We start from the raw sequence: 15021 nt of genomic DNA, 5'->3' as shown, positions 1-15021 counted from the left end.
CTTCTAAAGTCGAATTTTACTAGTATAATCACTAAGAACCCTAAAATTCATCATCATCTTGGAAAACCCACAACCCACCTTCAAGGTGTTCATGGAATTTTCTGAAATTGGGTCATGATTTCACATGTAATTGGTTGAGTCTAACCTCTAAACACCAAATAGATTCTAAACTAACCAAATAACATTCATGCAACATCAATTTTCCAAATTTCACAATATCATGAGAATTTCAAGCAAAGAATTAACACAAGTTTTTACATACCTTAGAATCCTCTCGTGATGAGGATCACTAATCTATATTTAGATTTTGTTTTTGATCAGATTTGAGCCTTCAATTTGATGTTTTTGTGAGTTTAGGGTTTTGGAATGGGGGTGTCGCCCCCTTCTGCTTTCTTGATCGACCAACACTCCAAATTTTGGAGTGTTTGGTTACTAGTTGTGATTAAATTTTATCTTTTGACAATTCCAGCCCCTCAACTTTGTTCCACTCATTATTTAATATGCTTTAACCTTTCATGAGTTATTTCTAGTCTATCAACTAACTAGGTTAAAAGTTTCTAGTTAGTAAATCCCCGTTTATTAATAATTTATAATTTCAACATAAGGTTTTATATTTTCGGGGTGTTACAAGTCCACCCCCCTTAAAAGGGTTTCGTCCCCGAAACCGAATTACATACCAAATAATGTGGGGTGGAGTCGCCGCATCTCTTCCTCGGACTCCCATGTAGTGTCTGACCCTTTTCTGTGCTCCCATTTGACTTTGACTTGACTTATTATCTTGTTCCTCAAACTTTTCTCCTTACGATCTAAAATCGCAATTGGTTTTACCGCACAGTTGAGGCTGTTATCCACCTCGATGTCATCGTAGTGGACATGAGCAGTTTCGTCGGCCAAACATTTTCGAAGATGTGATACGTGGAATGTGCTATGAATTCCACTCAACTCTTCAGGTAATTCAAGTCGATAAGCCACTTTACCGACCCGTTCAGTGATTCTAAATGGCCCAATAAATCTCGGGCTTAACTTTCCCCTTTTTCTGAATCTAATGATACCCTTCCATGGGGAAACCTTTAGCATGACCATATCGCCAACCTGAAACTCAATTGGCCTTTTTCTTTTATCTGCGTATGCCTTTTGCCGGTCTTGAGCCGCTTTCAAGTGTGCCCGAACTATGTCAATTTTCGCATTTGTAGCTCGGATTATGTCGGTTGGCGCTAGCCCCCGCGGACCCACTTCTCCCCAACATACCGGAGTCCGACACTTTCTGCCATATAATAGTTCATACGGGGCCATTTTTATGCTCGCGTGATAGCTATTGTTGTATGCGAATTCGACCAAGGGTAAATGGACATCCCAACTACCCCCAAAGTCAATAATGCAAGCCCGCAGCATATCACCCAATGTTTGTATTGTTCTTTCGCTCTGCCCATCCGTTTGTGGATGGTAAGCAGTGCTAAGAAACAACTTAGTCCCCATCTGTTCTTGGAATTCACGCCAGAATTTCGAAGTAAATCGAGTATCTCTATCTGACACAATGGATATCGGTACCCCATGCCTTGCTATGATTTCATTGGTGTAAACCTCGGACATTTTCTCAGACGTATAAGTCTCGCGAATCGGAATAAAGTGAGCACTCTTAGTTAACCTATCCACGACTACCCAAATAGCATCAAAGCCACGACTTGTTTTGGGTAGTTTGGTCAATAGGTCCATCGTAATTTGCTCCCATTTCCAAACCGGGATTTCTAACGGTTGAAGTTTACCATATGGTTTTTGGTGTTCAGCCTTGACTTGTAGGCACGTCAAACATTTCTCCAAGTACTTCACCGTGTCCCGCTTCATTCCGGGCCACCGATAGTTTTGCTTCAAGTCATGATACATCTTGGTCGCTCCCGGGTGAATGGAATAACGGGATTTATGAGCTTCATCGAGTAGAAGCTTTTTAACCCCACATGTGTTAGGGACCCAGATTCTATTAAAGCGAGTCTTCAGGCCGTGACTGCCCACCTCTAGGTCCTTAACTCGGCCGATAATTCTTTCCTTTTTCCAGTTTTCTGCCTTTACAGCTTCATCTTGTGCTTCTCGAATTTGTTCAAGCAAGCTTGAAGTCACAACCAGTTGCATTGATCGTACCCGTATTGGGGTATAATCCGATTTGCGGCTCAGCGCATCGGCCACTACATTAGCCTTTCCCGGGTGATAACGTATTTCACAATCATAATCCTTCACCGTTTCTAGCCACCGCCTTTGTCGCATATTTAACTCCTTCTGATCGAAGAAGTATTTCAAACTCTTGTGGTCGGTGAATATGGTGCACTTTACTCCGTACAAATAGTGCCTCCATATTTTTAATGCGAATACTACCGCCGCCAACTCGAGATCGTGCGTAGGATATTTCTGTTCGTGTATCTTTAATTGCCTCGAGGCATAGGCTATGACCTTGCCTCGTTGCATCAATACACATCCGAGTCCCGATAGTGAAGCATCCGAATAAACCTCCATGTCATCAACTCCGTCTGGTAGTGTTAGTACCGGAGCTTGAGTTAACTTTTCTTTTAGCGTTTGAAACGCTTTCTCTTGTTCAACACCCCAGATGAATCTTTCTGTCTTTCGGGTCCGCTTGGTTAGTGGCGACGCAATCTTGGAGAAATCCTGAATAAATCTCCTATAGTATCCCGCAAGTCCCAAAAAGCTTCTAATTTCAGAAGGGTTCTTTGGGGAATTCCATTTTGACACCGCCTCAACCTTTGACGGATCCACCAGTACTCCGTCAGCACTTATAATGTGGCCAAGAAATTGTACCTCTCGTAACCAAAAGGCACATTTAGAGAATTTTGCGTATAGCTTCTCTCGTCTAAGGGCTTCTAACACTTCTTGTAGGTGATGTGCGTGTTCAGCTTCACTTTTCGAATATACCAATATGTCATCGATAAACACGATGACCGACTTATCCAGCATTGGTTTGCAAACCCGGTTCATGAGGTCCATGAAAGCCGCGGGTGCGTTTGTTAGCCCGAATGACATCACAAGGAATTCGTAATGTCCGTATCTCGTGCGGAAAGCCGTCTTCGGCACATCTTCTTCTTTGACCCTTAATTGGTGATACCCCGATCTAAGGTCAATTTTGGAAAACCAGTTCGCACCTTGTAGCTGGTCGAATAAATCGTCTATCCTCGGGAGCGGGTATCGATTCTTTACCGTGAGTTTGTTTAACTCCCGGTAATCGATACACATGCGCATACTCCCGTCTTTCTTTCTCACGAACAATACCGGTGCGCCCCAAGGAGACACACTCGGCCTTATGAATCCCTTGTCAAGCAGGTCTTGGATTTGGGACATCAGTTCTTGCAATTCTGACGGCGCAAGTCGATACGGGGCTTTTGCTACGGGTTTCGCGCCCGGAATCAATTCGATCCCGAACTCTACTTCCCGTTCGGGCGGTATCCCCGGCAATTCTTCCGGAAAAACATCTTCATAATCTTGTACTACCGGTACCTCTCCAATCTTTCGTGATTCTTTTTCGGGTTCATTTGCGTATATCATAAATGCTTTGCATCCTTGCTTCATTAGCTTGTGTGCTTTCAACATTGAGCATACAATGGGATTGCCTCCTTTCTCGCCATAGATAGTGACGTGTTTCCCGCTCGGAGATGTCAGTTTTATCTCTTTACGGAAACACACGACCTTTGCATGGTGTCGAGATAGCCAATCCATCCCAACGATGACTTGAAATTCTCCCATCGACATCGGGATTAGATTTATCAAATATTCTTCATCGTCAATGCTCAGTTTGCAATTTTCACATACATCGCAAACAATAAAACTTTTATTATTACCTATCTCTACTTCTAAAGGCACAGGTAATTTAGTTAGAATAAATGAAGGATGTCGAATAAATCCATACGAAACAAAGGATTTATTCGCACCCGTATCAAATAACACACGTGCAGGAATCGAGTTTACAGTAAATATACCTGAGACCACGTCAGGTTCAATCTTTGCTTCTGCGGCGGTTAGTTGAAAAGATCTTGCCTTTGCTTTAGGGGCTTCACCCTTCTGTTCCTGCCCACCCTTCTTTTCAACCAACTCCGGGCATTCAGATTTCTTATGACCCGTTCGATAACAATTGTAACAAACCCTTACCTTCTCCGGGCATGATAAGGCTATATGTCCCGTTTTCTTGCATATAGGACAGGGCTTATCCTTGTAATGACATTCGCCTTTATGGCCCTTCCCGCAAATTTTACAACTCGGCGACCCGCCTTTCGTATCAGATTTCCTTGAGCTCTCACTTGTTCGTGCCTTTTTAGTAGGGCTGGGATTTACATCAGGTGCCCTCCGTTCACCCCTTTCGATACTCTTCTTCAGCTCTATTTCCCTCTCCCGAGCAGCATTTATAATCTCGGTAATGGTCTCGTATTTGGAAGGGGTGATAAACTCCCTATACTCGGCACTCAACATGTTATGATAATAGTATATCTTTTGTTCTTCGTTTGTCACATGATCATCACAGAACTTCATTTTATCCATAAATGTTGCCGTGATCTTGTCTATGGTCTCGTTTTTGTGCCTGAGCTGCATGAATTCTTGCTTGATTTTATTCATAACCGCTTTGGGGCTATGATGCTTCAGGAATGGCGTCTTGAATTCATCCCAAGTCATGATCTTAACAGCTTCAATACCGATCTCTCTCTTCTTGTTATCCCACCAATCTTTTGCTTGATTTCTTAGTTGACCCGTACCATAGGCTACATAGTCATTTACATCACAGTGGGTTCTCTCGAATACCCCTTCGATATCACTTAGCCATCTTTGGCACACTATTGGGTCAACCTCCCCATTGTATATCGGTGGTTTACAAGCCATGAATTCCTTGTATGAACAAGGTTTCCGTCCTCCATGTTTTTCCTTTTCAAGTTTTGAGTCGTCTTCTAATTTCTTGATTCTATCTTCTACCATTGATAGAACTGTGTTTTGGATTCTATCAATGAAGCCTGTCAGACTGTTTTCGATTGCCTTTCCAACCTCTTCGGCAATCGCCTCCCTGACTTGTTCGGTGACTCTTGGCACCGCATCATCATTACCTTTATCAGCCATCTTCGTTTCTGAAATGTTTACACAAATTGTTAAAACATTTCATTTTTAACACATGCTGTTCTTGTTTGATTCTATCAAGTTCATAACTTGATTTGATCGTTCTTGCTGTTGGTTCAATCAAGTTCACAACTTGATTTGATCGTTCTTACTGTTGGTTCAATCAAGTTCACAACTTGATTTGATTGTTCTTGCTGTTGGTTCAATCAAGTTCACAACTTGATTTGATTGTTCTTGCTGTTGGTTCAATCAAGTTCACAACTTGATTTGATTGTTCTTGCTGTTGGTTCAATCAAGTTCACAACTTGATTTGATTGTTCTTGCTGTTGGTTCAATCAAGTTCACAACTTGATTTGATTGTTCTTGCTGTTGGTTGAGCTTACTTGCTCTTTTCATGCATATCTGTTCATTTCTCGTTCTTTACGTAATATAAGATTTATTAACTAAGATTAGTTCTTACCGGATGGTCGATCAAGCTTGAACCGAACACTTATTGACAACCTGAGGCTCTGATTACCAACTTGTTACACCCTTATATTTATACTAGAATTTAATAACTATTTTATACCAAAAGCCATTAGAAATTTCATAAGTTTCAAAACTTTTACTAGTTAGCCTACTAAGGACAAAAGAAGAACGTAATATTGTTGTTTAAGACTTTGATTACAACAAAAGAAACACTGTTTAACAAGTTTAACATAGCGGAAGCTTCGAAGTGGAGTGTTCGGTTCATTCATCTTGTCGCTTGATCGCCATCCATGACTTCTAATTACCTAAGAATCAACAATTAGATCGTTAGTTCTTGATGTTTAAGAATGATAAGGTTCTTAACACCCTATTAAAAAGAATAAGAATATAAAAGTGTTCCAGGCTCCACCGTAATTTACGGTACCACCGTAAATTACGGTGAGTGCTGGAAATTCCTGGTTACACCGTAACACAGGGGAAAACCACCGTAAATCAAAACCTTCTACCGTAAATTACGGTGACACCGTAATTTACGGTAGCACCTGGGAATTCATGCTTTTGTTTGGTTTGAGCATTTCAACCAAAATTCCAACTTTCGGGTTTCAACATTCTGCATTATCAATGTAGTAAAAGTCTAATATTTCTAGTACATCATACTATAGCCACTACATACATCAATTTATCATGTTCGGAATATAGATCATGTTTACTTGTTTATTTGACCCGTTTGGCTTGCCTACGGAATTTCCTTCCTTCATGGCAACTACCAACGAGCTAAATTCGTTATTCATACTAGTATTCAAATACGACAACGCTTTCGCTCCAATCCAATTTAACTAGAAACTTTGATAAGCAACTACAACGATCTAAAATTTACATAATGTAACGAGACATGTTACATACCTTGGCGCACACCCTTCAATCGAGAATCACCACCGGCTTGTCCGCTCGATGTCCCGGTATCTTGTCCTATAGAGTTCATTTACAAGACATGTTTAGAACCCTCTTAGACATCATTTCGCATAATATACCGAAACATCTTAATTAAGCGTTAAAGCTTCAAATTTCTATTTGTCAACCTTCTTTGAGGCATTTCCACAAACATATAGAGGGCAGAATTTCTATATTATTCATATTCATGTTTATGGATTGCTTAGTGGTTGACTTAACTTCAATTAAGCCATCATTTATCATGTAACATCACAACTTTTCTGTAACCTTCTAAAGTCGAATTTTACTAGTATAATCACTAAGAACCCTAAAATTCATCATCATCTTGGAAAACCCACAACCCACCTTCAAGGTGTTCATGGAATTTTCTGAAATTGGGTCATGATTTCACATGTAATTGGTTGAGTCTAACCTCTAAACACCAAATAGATTCTAAACTAACCAAATAACATTCATGCAACATCAATTTTCCAGATTTCACAATATCATGAGAATTTCAAGCAAAGAATTAACACAAGTTTTTACATACCTTAGAATCCTCTCGTGATGAGGATCACTAATCTATATTTAGATTTTGTTTTTGATCAGATTTGAGCCTTCAATTTGATGTTTTTGTGAGTTTAGGGTTTTGGAATGGGGGTGTCGCCCCCTACTGCTTTCTTGATCGACCAACACTCCAAATTTTGGAGTGTTTGGTTACTAGTTGTGATTAAATTTTATCTTTTGACAATTCCAGCCCCTCAACTTTGTTCCACTCATTATTTAGTATGCTTTAACCTTTCATGAGTTATTTCTAGTCTATCAACTAACTAGGTTAAAAGTTTCTAGTTAGTAAATCCCCGTTTATTAATAATTTATAATTTCAACATAAGGTTTTATATTTTCGGGGTGTTACACTTGGGTTTTGCCCATGTGATTATTAATATTAAAAATGGTGGTATTACTCTGATAAACATTTCCTAACTACGGTCCTGATGTAATTTCCGCTGCCAATTTAACAAGTTGATACCACCGTGACTCTGAGTTCGCGTCCGCTCGTTCCTGGGATAGATAAGGGATCGGGGGTTGCGACATTGCAGTTGGTCGAATAAGTCACTAATCCTCGGCAAAGGATACCGATTCTTGATGGTTGGCTTGTTCAGCTCCCGGTAGTCGATGCCCCTTCGAAAGCTACCATCCTTCTTTTTGACGAACAACACTGGAGCTCTCCAAGGAGAGAAGCTCGGCCTTATGAATTCTTTGTCTAGTAACTCCTTAAGCCACGTGGATAACTTTTGCATCTCTGAAGGCGCAAGTCGATAAGGCGCCCTGGCTACAGGCTCGGCGCCTGGAACCAAGTTAATGCAGAATTCGACTTGTCGTTGAGGAGGTAATCCTGGCAAGTCTTCGGAGAAGACCTCAGGATATTCCCTCACCACAGGGATATCTCCAAGCTTTATAAAACAACCTCTTAATCACTTAATTCATCTCTACTAGCCTCCCGTTAGCCAATTCTTTCGAATACTGGATGTCTAACTTACTAGCAACTAAATCAAGCATGTTCTTAAAGTCTAGAGATACGAAGCTAAAATCGGCATCAGTATCAAACAGCACAGATGCATAACGTTGACTAATAGGGAACGTACCAGTAACCACATTTGGATCCTAGTGTGCTTCCCTAGCTCCAATGTTGAACACTCTTCCACGTGCCTGATTATTTTTAGGGCAATACTTCCTAAAATGCCCTATGTCACCACAGTTAAAACAACTTTAACCACGTCCTTGATCATCACCATTTCCACCCTAATAGTCGTTGTTGTCATTGTTTCCTCTTCGATTTCCGCTACCATCTTGACCTCCGTTTCCACGTCCAGTACCCTGCCAGCACGTCTCCTTGGCATGCCCCACTTTGCCACAATTGTCGCATTTTCCATATCTACATCGCCCAGTATGATGACGTCAGCAATTGTCGCACTTAGGTAGGTTACCCATGTACCTTCTTCCCTTGTCAGCATTGTTGTTGTTATTCGCCCGAGTACCCTTCTTGAAATTTGTAAACTTCCTTTTGTTTTCCCCAGACAACTCTACATGAGTCTCCTTCTTCTTTGTTTCAGAAATCGAGAACTTTCCCAACTTGATTGCTTCTTCTGTCAGTGCTACACTCAAGTCGGTAGCATCGGTAATTGTTGGAGGCTTTGATGCTGTCACCATGCTCAGAATCTGGGGTGCCAATCCCCAGATGAATCGTTCTATCCTCTTAAACTCTGGTTCGACCAGATATGGAACAACTCACGACAAATCATGAAATCTCTGTACGTACTCAGCTATCTTTGGACCTTCCATTTTCAAGTTCCAAAATTCAGTTTCCAACTTCTGGATTTCTGCCCTCGAACAATACTTCTTACGCATAAGCTCTTTCAGCTCATTCAATGTCAAAGCATACGCAGCAGCCTCGCCCAATGTCTGAACCTAAATGTTCCACCATGACAGAGCCCCATCTAGAAACAATCCAGAAATGTACGTGACTTGTTGCTCCGGGGTACATTTGCTCATTCACAAAACAGAATCCATCTTCTCAACCCAGCGCACAAAGACTACGGCACCCCAGTGCCGTCGAAATTCAGGGGCTTGCAGCCCAAGAACTGCTTGTAGGTGCAGCCTGTGACATAAGCAACATCATTCACATAAGGCATTAACAAAGCACACTTGGAAATGTCCAAACGTTTTCTAATGTGTCTTAAGCGACTAAACATTACCATTTGGTGGGTTGTTCCCTAAGGTACCTCCGCTGTGTTTGGAGCGAAGGGCCTCGTGCTATACGATGGCCTGTGAGATGCGCTCTTGTAACTCTGCCTCTGTCGTCGGCAGAGGGTTGTTGGTATCGGTGTTCCTTCGAGGCGGCATCTTCTAAGAAGAAGATCGGAAAGGTCAGGTCCCATTCGTCAAGTAAGTAAATAGTTGTCTAGAGGTCGTATGTACATATACATATAAGCATTCATTATGGCAAGCAATCATGCAACAACATAGTCATAGCACAAACATATAAATCGACAAAGTGTTTAGTGAGAACATGACGATTGAGCTTTCATTAATTACCGGCCACGGCTACATTGTTTACAAAGCGTATCATATCAAAAAGGGACATAGGGTCACACTACCCTTGTCCAATAAGTCTGTTAATATACCAAAAATCACATGGTCAAAAGTGGTCTTCAAAGGTCTTCACAATCTTGGCTCAATAGTAGTGCTCTCACCAGAAGTAATGCATCTGCATAAGACCAAAAACCTACTATACTGACAGCGGGGGAGGAGGAGGGAAGAAAAGTAAGCTGTGGATAAGTGCGAGCTCCTCCTCGAGCTCGTATACACGGCGAAGTAAGTAACTGATCTGTTGCTCGACAGTGAGGAAACGAGCATCAAATCCTAGAAAAGGTGTAAGAGCAGCAGGTGGATGTGCAAAAGGAGACGGTGATGAATGTGGAGGAACAAAAGTAGACTGACAGGGACACGGTGGGGGACGTGGAGTCAGCTCAAGCTCCAAAACTCTACGACTCAAAACCTCAAACTGTAGCTGAAGCGATAAAAGCAACTCATCCCGTGTGTAGCCAACAAAATGAGGGGGATGATAGGGGTCTGAATCGGTATAGAGTACGGTGGGAACCATCGAAGTAGCTCGTCAAGCGGTGAAGAAGTGAAGGGAGCAAATGGTGCAGTCTGAGGGACCTGAGGAAAAGCTGCTGAAGCAAAAGGATCGTAACTAGGATGCTGGCCTGAAGCACCTTCCCCTGGTCAGGGTGCAGAGATGTCCTGAAGAAAAACAATTGGCAAATCAGTATGATGGACATCAGACTCTACAGGTGGGAGAGGAGCAACATCAGAGGGTGCGGGTGGAGGAATAAATGGCTCAACAACTGGGAGATCAACAGGTGCAGGAACTGGGTCAGGAATAAGAGGTGCAATATCAGGTAACCCAAATGGAATATGATCAGGATCGGGAATCAGCTCAGGGTCAACAGGTGCAACATCAGGCTGATCAAAATGAATAGGGTCTGGCTCGGGGTCATGCTCGGGGTCGTGTGGAGGAGATGGTGCAGTAGACATAGCGGTGTCATCATCAGAATCGGTAGCATAACGCTGCAGTCCTGCCGCTTGCAGGGCTGAGGATGTCACAGACTCAAAGGAATCTGAAACCGAATGTAAACTAGGATCAGAGGATATCTCAACGACAGGAATCTCAGGAGGTGGGATAGCTACAACATCCTCATCTATCTCCCCATCACCCTGGGCGTCGACTGGAGGACCATCAACAAACAAATCGATATCGTCATCAAACAAATCATCGAAAGGCCAATCCTTGGGGGGAATGACCACGAGAGGTACAGCATCGAGGATTGGAGCCACGATGTGCTCACCATCGGGGTGACCAATGATGAGGTGATCGTGAACTGGAGCAGGAATGTCAAAAGGATCCTCGTCAGGGAATCTATCAGCAATAGGTAAATCATCACCAAAGTATGGTAACGTGAATGGCTGGAAGTCGTCCTCGTCCTCAGATAGCATATCAGGATCACTCTCAGTGTCCGCCGTAAATATCTCTGGCTCGGGTATAACCTCGTCGTCTGAAACAACAGCCATCGGGTCCTGGGTATCAGACAACCCACTCTTTGAAGATGACATGATGTCTGTAGCATAAATATCATAACATGTGCATATATATTAACCACTAACACTCAGTATACGCAAACAAAGCAATCATCACTTAGTCAGTTATTCACGTTATCCTTCATAAGAACTTTCTATCTTTCCTAGTCTGCCCCATGCAGACTAAACCACCAATGTGACCTTGCATTGTTTTTCTTGTCTTTCCTTTTGTAAATCGCTTGTTCCATGGATATGGGCGTTTTGTGTATGCAATGAAAAGTACTTTGTAAAAATGTTTTCGTAGGAGAGCCCTAATGATTGTAGTCTAGACTCGAGATGGAATCCTAGTTCGTAACAATCAAGGCTCTGATACCAAACTGTCACACCCTGGCTTTTGCGGAAGCGTGATTATGTGTGACTTGCTTAATATCATTGCATTCAACCATAACAAACATCTATATGATAAAACCATGATGTTCATCCATAAATTAAGTTTCAAAACATTACAATCGTCATTGTTTAACCACAAACCAAGACTTCAAATTCAAGTACATAACAACCAAAGTTTTAAGTTCCAATCTAGACTTAGCAAAAGACACTACTAAAAGCTAGGCTTTGAACTATGTATCTAATCCAAGATAAGATGCACAATCCAAACCCTTCTACACTGGATGACATCTTTTATTCGAAGACACAACTTGACATCTTGAACGCCCGCCAGATCCATAATCAATTTCCTGAAATACATGTAGTTTGAAAACATCAACAAAAGTTGAGCGAGTTCATGTGTTTTGTATGTGTGCACGAACATCCTTGTAAACATTTGTAAGTATGTATGTATGTACTTGTAAACCGGTATGAAAGCAACACGGAAACAGATCAATTAATGTGTAGCTAATACATTAATATGTGTGTAATGGTGTAGGAATGGCTCAATCCTTTATGCGTATTTCGTATCGGGCCATCCGGCGGGAACGACATAGTCGCCTCATGATCCAACCCGCAGGCTCATGGGCGGGGCTTGCAACACCCAATAGATCTATCACTCATGCCCCTCGATCCTTAAACAAGGATTAATGGTCATTAGTTACTCGCCTACCCATTCACATGATCTAACATTTGATTCCTTAGCTAACCATACCATTTGAAATCGTAATCATTTGTAGCATGTATTTCACCCCCGAAGTTATAAAACTAAAAACAGTTAAAAGAAAAGGGGGACATGAACTCACAGTCTTGCGTTCTTCGATCAAATAACTCAAAGCTTCTTCCCAGTTGCACGACTACTTACAAACGTGCTATGGTCTATTAGACGGATGGGTCGTGTCTTGACTTTAGTCTTAATTAGTGTCTTTGAATTACGTTTCTTTGTGTCATCAATATTATTCCAAGTTATATAATTATTTGTTAAAATAATAAATATTTTAACTTAAATTATATTTATTAAATTTTGGAATATTTGTTAAAATAATATATCTTAACTTGACACATTTATGTATTTGTACATGTATAACTTCCCCAAGGATGGGTGTATTCATACTCATATTCTTAACCTTGTGTATTTTCGCCAAGTATCGGTGGCGTATTCCGGTGTAATTATACGTACGAGAATACGTATTTTCTTGTAGTTATCAAGTATTCTTATACTTAAATTTTTGTACTAATTTTTCCGGAATAATATTTCTAATAAAAATTCCACCAATATATATTCCCAGAATATATACTTTTAAGAAGTCATTTGTAGAATTTTATCCGTACATCTTCTTGGCAAAAAATATTTATATTTTCATATAAGTCTCAAAAATAATATAATTTCAAGTTTAACTTAGAGAATATTTATAAATCCATTTTTCATCCATAAATAACATATTCTAAATTTGTTTGAGAAAATATATATTTTTCTCCCAAAAATAACATATCCTCTAATAATTTCAAGAAAACATATATATTCTTCCTCAATCAAAATAATATATTTTCTTCTTATCAAGAATATGATATATATACATACATATATATATATATATATATATATATATATATATTTGTAACACTTGCAAAAATCACATTTTTCCCTCTTGATTTCCAAAATACCGTTTATCAAAATATACTTATAAATTTAATTCCGGAATATTTTGTGTAAGTTATATTCTTTGTTCGTTTTCTCCAATATTTTGGGTATTAATTATATATTTATTTCTTGGAACTTTGGTAGCATTTTGTATTGTAAATTTCTTGGTATTTTGGTGAGTTATATTATTTCAAGTCCTAAAATAATATAAGTAATACACATAATATACAAATAATCACACACATGGTGACATCTAAATATATATTCTCCTAAATACATATTTAGTCACTTTTATATCAAAAACCAACCTCCAATATTTTGTAACTTTTGTAACAAAATTTATGGCAGACTCTATATTAAAATCATGGTTAAGAACATACTTGTAAATATTTGTTTAAAAATATTTTTCTAAGTGTTTAATTTCTAGAAAATTTTTGCCATAGTTTCCCCTTAAAAATGGAGGTTTTCATGCTTTCAAAGCATATCATTTTCTTTTATAAATCATCACAATCAACAACAAATCAAATAATACTTACCAAGTGCCACAATTAAGCCATAATCACAACTTCATGAACTTGAAAGTTTATAAAAATTTGTAGTAACTTGGTAGTGTGTTTAGTAGGCTTAATTACCCTTTAAAGTGTGGTTGTTTATTTAAAAACATCATTCTTGAAGAATTTAGATGTTTACAACTTGTAAAATATTTTGCTAAAAATATTTCTTCTTGAATTTTTCTTGTTAAATAATTGCTTCTACCCTTGATTAACCACTAAAAATGTGATTAGTTTCTTTAAGAACCAAGTTTATGTAAATCTTGTATTTTAGCTTAATTTCTTGAGAAATTAGTTTTTGAAATCATCCGTTTATATAATTTACATCACACTTTGATCATCATTTTTCAAGAAAACATTTTATACTTCAAGTTCATGCTTTTACATAAGGATGATCACTTTGATTTCTAACATAATCATCCTCTCACCTTGCTAGATTATGTCTTTAATCACCATCTAGCAAGTTCATATGATGTTTAACATCATAAACACAAGAATCATCAATCAATACTCACACATACATTAAACAACATGTATTCTTATGATTTTTAGTCTTATGTTTAAGATTTAAGTTCTTGATCATTAGTGTTCTTCATGATTATTTACTTGTAACATATCTCAACCAACTAAACAAGATGTAAAATGGGATTTAGATGATCTTATTACTAGCTCAAGGCTAGGGATGAACACAAGATGAAGATGATGATGAATGAGGTGGCTAATAGCTTGTAAGAGAGGTCCTTCCACTTCCAAGAGCTCCTAGCTTCTTAAACTAGCTCCTTTCACATTTGTATGATTAGAGAATGGGTGAAGATGAAGTAAAAGTGGTGGTGATGTTGTTGTTGTTCTCGGCCGAAGGTAAGGATGGGAGAGGGAGAAAGAATGATGTTGGTGATGGTGTGAAGAAATGAAGTGAAGGAACTCTTGGTTAAACTTTATAAACTCCCAAATTTTCTCTAATGTGTAATATGTCATCAAAAGCAAGAGACAAGATCAAATTTAATAAGCAAATAAAATCAAGGTGGGGGCACCTTGTAACCCTGTAGTTAGGGTGGGGGGTCTTGGTTAAGTTGAAATGGTTAGTTAAGTTTGTTAGTTAGATTATAAGTGTTTTAGTTAGGGTATTAGCTGTTATAATGTTAGATAGTGTGTTATGATGTTCGGGGACCATTACTAGCTCGGAAATGATGAAACAATGCTTCTAGTGAAAATTTGGTGTTTCGGGTAGTGTTTGGTTGTTCGGTTCGTTACCGGTTCGTTAAGGTGCTA

The sequence above is a fragment of the Helianthus annuus genome, chromosome 8 (assembly GCF_002127325.2).
Source record: "Helianthus annuus cultivar XRQ/B chromosome 8, HanXRQr2.0-SUNRISE, whole genome shotgun sequence".
Taxonomy (NCBI): Eukaryota; Viridiplantae; Streptophyta; class Magnoliopsida; order Asterales; family Asteraceae; genus Helianthus; species Helianthus annuus.
The sequence above is the reverse complement of the archived record's forward strand: the minus strand, read 5'-3'. Positions refer to the sequence as shown.